This window comes from Moschus berezovskii, chromosome 22 (assembly GCF_049115385.1).
Source record: "Moschus berezovskii isolate FMDL1 chromosome 22, NW_MosBer_1.0, whole genome shotgun sequence".
NCBI lineage: Eukaryota > Metazoa > Chordata > Mammalia > Artiodactyla > Moschidae > Moschus > Moschus berezovskii.
Window position 1 is genome coordinate 5,483,660 of NC_142481.1, and position 7,650 is coordinate 5,491,309.

The following is a 7,650-nucleotide window of genomic DNA, read 5'->3' on the forward strand; positions in this document are numbered from 1 at the left end:
CACAATCATGTAACTTGTAAGCTTTCTCTCCAGAATGAGTTCTTTACTGAATCCTGACTTCAGATTGTTGTCTAAAATCCCTGATGCACTCATTTCATTGATATAGCGTATACCGAGGGAATATTCTCAAGAAGCCGAAGGTGTAAACACCTGAAAAGCCTGGCCACATTGACTGCATTCGGATGGTCTCTCCAGTATGGATCACCTGATGTCTTTTTAGGCCTGAATGCCACGTAAAGGATGTGCCATACTCTTACATTTGTAACGTGTCACTATATTATGAATAATCTGATGATGGGAATGATCAGCCCATTACTGAAGGTCTGACCACACACATCATATTTATGATTCCTTCCAATCTAGACTGGAGGGATTGACTGTGCTCTAAATGTATGGCTTCTCACCAGTATGAATTTTGTAAAAACCAAATGGCTTCTGAAACACATAACACGTACACTAGGTGGGTAAGACTTCAATTCTAATTAATTACCCGATGGTTAGTTACATCTGAACACAGAATCAAAGCTTTGCCACACCTAGCACATTTCATGTGGTTTTCCTCCAGTTTGACTTTTCTGAGTGTCAAAAAGTGGATATACTTTACTGCATTTACTACACTTGTAAGTTTTCATTGCCATATGGATTCTCAGATGATCTGCAAAGTCATTCCTTGTGACTGAAGGGTTTGTCACATAAATTACATTTATGAGGTTTCTCTCTTCTCTGCTGCTGCTAAGTCATTTCAGTCGTGTCCGACTCTGTGTGACCCCATAGACAGCAGCACACCAGGCTTCCCCGTCCCTGGGATTCTCCAGGCAAGAACACTGGAGTGGGTTGCCATTTCCTTCTCTAGGAGCCACCTAATGCTCAGTTAAGGCTGAGCAAGCACTAGAAGCTCTGCCACATCTGAATGCTTTCTATACAGTATGAATTCTCTGATAGGGCCTGAACTCAGATTAAAGGCTTTGCCAAACTCATTACATTTGCACTAAATGTGTTTCACAATTGTTCCATTCTTAACATTTTTCTCCACTATGAATTATCTATGATTTCTAATATGGTCATTTCAAATATAGAACTGGTCACATACATCACATTTCTACACTTTCTCTCCTACATGAACTGAATGGCGGTGAGTTAAAGCTGACTGTTCACTAATATGTTTGGCACAATTGTTACCTTTCTAAGGCTTCTCCCCAGTATGAATTCTACGATGAATTGCAAGGTTTGCATTTAGATTAAAGCACTTGCTGCTGAGATCTCATGTATATGGTTTCTCTCCAGTATGACTTCCTCAATGAACAGAAAGTTTTCCAATACGTCTAAAACCCCTGCAACAGATATCACATTTACATGGTTCCTCTCTGGTATGAATTCTCTGATGAACTGCAAAGTAAGAGCTGGAACTGTAGACTCCTCCACCAAATTACATTTCTATGCTTTCTCTCCCATAGGAACTGCCTGATGACCAGTTAAGGATGAATGTGCAATAAAACATTTGTCACAATTGTTACATTTCTAAGGTTTCTCTCCAGTATGAATTATTCCATGAACTGCACAGCTTGAAGTTTGACTGAAGTCCTTTCCACATACACATTTACACAGTTTCTCCCCAGTATGATATCTCTGATGAACTGCAAGCTTGGCAGTTTGATTAAAACCCTTGACACACAGAATGTTGCTGTTAGCGGGTTTTCTCCAGTTGAGGCTGCGGTGCACGGGCTTGTCACTGCAGTGCCTTCTCTTGTTTTGGAGCACAGGCTCTGGAGTGTGCGGGCTTCAGGAGTGATGGTCCCGGGCTCTAGAGCACAGGCTCAGTAGTTGTGCCATGTGGGCGTAGTTGCTTTGAGGGATCTTCCTGGACCTGGGGTGGAACCATGCACCCTACATTGGCAGGCACATTCTTCTCCACTGTACTAGGAGGAGTCCTCAAGTTATTTTATACTAGTTCAAAAAAATAAAAAGTAGTATACACATAAAGTAACATACAAAAGACTTCAACTACAATCTCTATAAAATATCTATATTTTAAAAAAATATGAGGTCTTCCCTGGTAGCAAAGTGGTAAAGGATCCATTGGCCAGTGCAAGAGACACAGCTTTGATCCCTGCTCCGGTACAATCCCATATACCAAGAGGTAACTAAGCCCATGAGCCTCAATTTCTGAACCAGGCTCTAGACCCAGAAGGTGAAACTATTGAAGCCAGCCTCCTCTAGAGCCTGTGCTGCAAGACAAGAGAAGCCGCAACAATGCCCTAACACTGCAACCAGAGAGTGGCCACCACATAGAACTAGATAAAAGCCACTGCAGCAATGAAGAGCCAGTACAGCAAATAAATATTTAAAAAACAGCAAGATGATTACATCCTCAATGATATGTGTGCAGTTATTAACAAAAGCCAAAGTTTATCTTTTTATTCCATGAACAAAATATTGCAATGAGATTAGGAAAGTTGGGGGATTTCCTGGAGGTCAAGTGGTTAAGTACTCATATTCTATTGCAGGGTTTCAGGTTCAATTCCTACTCAGGGAACCAAGACTCCACTAGCTGCATCATGTGGCCAGAAAATAAATTAAAAAAAAAAAAAGTTGACTCCATAGTTTCAATTAGATGGTATAATGAAACATACCCTAGCCCTGAAGTCTCTTTCTGAACTTTCCATTCCATTCCCAAATCCTTAAGATTTTCAAGGAGGCTCAATTACTTTTAAATGTACTATACAAAATCAGGACTGATTTCCCCTTAGTGGCCTCTATCCATATTTTACAATGTACTGTGCATGTTAATACCTGACTTCCACCTGTAGCTTCCTTTCCCTAGTTGACAAGAGTGCAGACAGCACATCCAGACGGGCCCTAAGCAATCCTTGCTGCCCAACAGCACTGAGACCCCGTTTCCAACTCGTGGGTGAGAAGCCCTGCCCAGGATGGTGCCCAGGGGAGCCTCCTCACAAGGGCCAGGTCACCGGGTCATGGGGAGACAGGATCTAAGTGGAGACAACTGGTCCTGAGGGAAGGCCCCGGGTGAGTGTGCATGTACAGGAGTCAGAGAGGATACTGACTTCCAGAGTCAGAGAAGATTAGCCAGTCCAAAGATAGGTATTTCAGGAAGGACAGACTGAGAATCAACTGAGAATATGACCTCATCTGACAAAGAGCCATTCCTGACTCCTGCTTTTTCCTCTTCCTCCTCTTCTGGGCTTCCTCGGGCAACAGGAGTCTTCAGAGGGGTGTCAAGAAAGTGGAAAACATTATGTTTAATGCTTAGAGTCAACACAGCCCCTTCCTGTGTCCCAACACACAGGGAGGACCTCACCATGTGGAACAGAGTGTCCTCTGTGCCCACTGTCTCAGGAAAGATGCAGGACAGTCAACTCTGGCACAGAGAACAACACAGGAACTTTCCCACACTTTCCCTGGGGTCACATACCCCTCCTGGTGAGGCCTCATGTACAGAGCAGCAGGGGGCACCTCCGCTGACCCGACACCCTTTTCACTGCCTCTTCTGCGGGCACGGCTGAACAAGAGGGCTAAAGAGCAGAGACTACTGGGCGTGGGCATTGGAACAGAAATGCGCCGAAGCTGTAAATCCAAGAACACTGAGCATTCAGAATGGAGACCAAGAACCTGGTCCTCTTGGGAAAACCTGTCAGCAACGGCAGACTTTATGCAGTTGAGGGATGGTTGGTAAAGAAGTCACAAGAGAGAGATCCCATCTCACTGGCTCCTCTTCTCCGCACTCACAGCTCACTGGCAGATCCCTCAGGTCATTAAGGGGGTGTGCGGCTGTGGGACAGGGAGGTGTCTCCTTCATATGCACTTAACTTCCAAACCTTCTGGCCACTCTGAACACAGGAAACTGAGCATCCCTTGCTCTGAGCAGATGAACAAATGGAAGGCAAACCTGCTGTCCAAGATGGCAACTGGTCCCCGGATGGACAGAGCTTAGAAGAGCTGGGGGCTGCAGTAAGCAGTGACACTGGGGACACTTCAAGACACTAGATCTATCGGGCTTGTCAGGATTCCTCACATCTTTTTGTTACCACATGGGGTAAGGATCAATTAGACTTGAAATGTCCAGAACAGATACAGGAACCATTATCACCTACCCTGTCTGCTCTGACTCCCCTGAGAATTCTTCAGCCCAACCCACAGTCCCAGTCCTCACCTCCAGAGTAAGATGCTGCGAGCATCCAGGGAGGAAGAGGAACATGGGGCATCCATCAATGAAGGGAAAAGAGGAAAGATTCCAAATAATTAAAGGAGAAGGGCATCTCTGATGAAGGTGATTAATATAGAGGCAGTTAATCCGGTTAAAGTGACAGCAAATATCAGAAGGAGATTGGGGAGACCTCTCTGGCCTAGACCTGAAGGAACAGAAAGAGCAAGAGCCACGGAAATGTAACAACCAATGGTAGGAGAAAATACTAACTAAGATCTGAGACAGAGAAGGTTTTGGTGTCTATGAATAAGGACTAAGTGAACGTGACCAGGACAGACTGACCATAACAGGTCAGCTTCCAGGATGAGGCTGGAGACTCTGACAGAGACCTGAGGATGACAAAGGGCTGTGGAAACACTTGAGGAGTCAGGATGCTGCCCTGAGGACACGGGGAAGCCAGTGGAGGTGGGAGGTGTCTCTTCACATTGATCTTTATTCACAGAAGACGGCTCTTGATTCTCTCTGACTCTGAGCCTGTGCTCCCGCCTCCATCCTACTGTTGTCCTTGTTGCATTGTGGAAAACGGATGCATTTCAAATTCTAATGACAAGTGGGAACTCCCTCAAAGTACTGCCACACACAGTCACACACCCAATTTGGCCAATCATTTCAGGGGTCACTGCTGCTCACCTTCTGGACCTGAGAAAACATCATCAGATCAACTCATAGCTCACTAGTCACCAGACCACATAAAAGAGAGGAAAATGAACCATCATACTGCCTGCTTAAATTAGGTCTTGATTCAATAAAAAATATCACTGACATCCTTACTAAGTACTCATCAAAATAGTCTATAACTATTTATTCAGTTCAGTTCAGTCGCTCAGTCATGTCCGACTCTTTGCGATCCCATGAATCACAGCATGCCAGGCCTCCCTGTCCATCACCAACTCCCGGAGTTCACTCAAACTCATGTCCATCAAGTCAGTGATGCCATCCAGCCATCTCATTCTCTGTATCCCCTTCTCCTCCTGCCCACAATCCCTCCCAGCATCCGAGTCTTTTCCAGTAAGTCAGCTATTCGCATGAAGTGGCCAAAGTATTGGAGTTTCAGCTTTAGCATCAGTGAACACCCAGTGAACACCCAGGACTGATCTCCTTTAGAATGGACTGGTTGGATCTCCTTGCAGTCCAAGGGACTCTCAGGAGTCTTCTCCAATACCACAGTTCAAAAGCATCAATTCTTATGCACTCAGCTTTCCTTGTGATCCAACTCTCACATCCATGCATAACTACTGGAAAAATCATAGTTTTGACTATATAAACCTTTGTCTGCAAATTAATGTCTCTACATTTTAATATGCTGTCTAGGTTGGTCATAGCTCTTCTTTCAAGGAGCAAGTGTCTTTTAATTTCGTGGCTGAAGTCACCATCTGCAATGATTTTGGAGCCCAGGAAAATAAAGTGCATCGCTGATTCCATTCGCTAGTAGTTCGCTTTCTCTGCCAGCAGGATATTGTCTGTAGGTCAAGGTTCCAAATCTTGTATCCCCTTTGCAGGGGCTCTGTGTAAACTCCCTTTCGCCTGTCACCCTCTTTGGGACTGCTGATTTACAGGCCCTCTTCCTTGAAGGCTATAGAAGAGGGCGGCAGAGGATTAGATCGTTAGATAGCAGCCCTGGACTCAACACCACCTCCCTATTCTGCACACCTTTAACTTACCGGAGACCCTGCTTTTCTCTTTCTCTCCTTTACCCACCGTTACCTTCAAGGCTTCCCAAGTTCCTCACCAATCCTCTTCGTTGCCATTGTTTCTCCATCATTTCTAATTCTCTCGGAGTCGCTCTTTCTGCTTCTCCTGACCCTCCTGGCCTCCTATTTGCAGGGATGGCGACTGAATAAGAAACCCCCGCCCTTAAGAGACACATTCCAGCCTGTTCTATTTGGGACACAGAACCATGGGTTTCAGTAGCTGGCCCAGGCCACCTTCCCCCACAAGGAGTCGGGGTAACGCTCTAAGAAAGGAATGCCTGAGGGGCAGAATTACCGGCCTGATTAGACGCGACGACTGAATGGCTGGGAGCCTGGGGGTCTCAGGAGCGGCACTGGGTCTCCTGAATCCCAGGACCGGGGAGAGAACCGCGCCTCTCCGGGAGCGGGGGCCGGCGCGGCCTCCTGGGAGCGAGAGGGCGAGCCTGGGGACCCACATCGCCCATAAGAATTTCACGTGGTGCAGGAAGGGGAGAGGGGTCACTGAGCTCAGACATTGGTTTTAAGCAGGAAAGAGGTGCGAAACGAAGCGTCTCAGACCAAACGCAGGCATCTGCTTCACAGCGACTTTAAAGCAAAATAGAGGCGCCTCTTCGCCACATAGGGACATCTGAATTTGCTTGGGGTGGTGGGAAGGCGCGGGAATTTAGGTTCAGCAGCGACCCTCAACTCACATTACAGAGAAAAGCTAACTACCGGAAGAAAATTTGACTAGACAGAAACTCACTTCGTGCTGAGACCTCCGCTCACCGCTTCCGGGTGTGACGCTGTGCGCACGCGCAGTGAAAAGGCGCAGCGGCCTGGAGGAGGGGCCCGAGCGGAGCACAGCGGTCAGGGGCGTGGGCAGGAGAGAAGTCAGGCCTGCCTGGGGACAGTGGGAGGGTGAGGCGGCCGGGACCTCACTGCTGAAGGTGGCTGCAGTCAGTAAATGAAAAGACAGCCTGCTCCTTGAGAGGAAAGGTGTCATAAAAGTAGGCAGTGTATTTTAAAGCAAAGGCATCACTTTGCAAACGAGGGTCCCCAATGTCAAAGCTATTGTGTTTCTAGTAGCAGGTAGAGATGTGAGTGAAAGTGAAGTCGCTCAGTCGTGTCCGACTCTTTGCGACCCCGTGGGGCTGTAGCCAACCAGGCTCCTCCGAACATGGGATTCTCCAGGCAAGAATACTGGAGTGGGTTGACATTTCCTTCTCCAGGGGATAGATGTGAGAGTCGGTCCATAAACAAAGTTGACCAAAGAATTGATGCTTTGGGATTGTGGTGATAGAGAAAAATCTTGACAGTCCCTTGGACAGCGAGGAATTCAGTCATGGGTGTTCACTGCAAGGACTGATGTTGAAGCTGAAACTCCCAATACTTTGGCCACCTGATGCAAAGAGCTGACTCATTTGAAAAGACCCTGATGCTGGGAAAGATTGAGGATAGGAGGAGAAGGGGACAGCAGAGGATGAGACGGTTGGATGGCATAACTGACTCACTGACATGAGTTTGGGTAGACTCCGGGAGTTGGTGATGAAAAGGGAGGCCTTGCATGCTGCAGTTCATGGGGTTACAAAGAGTTGGACACGACCGAGCGACTGAACTGTTGGATCGTTGTAAAAGCAAGAGTGTTCCAGAAAAATATCTATTTCTGCTTTATTTACTATGCCAAAGCCTTTGATTGTGTGGATCACAACATTCTCTGAAAATTCTTCAAGAGATGGGAATACCAGACCACCTGAC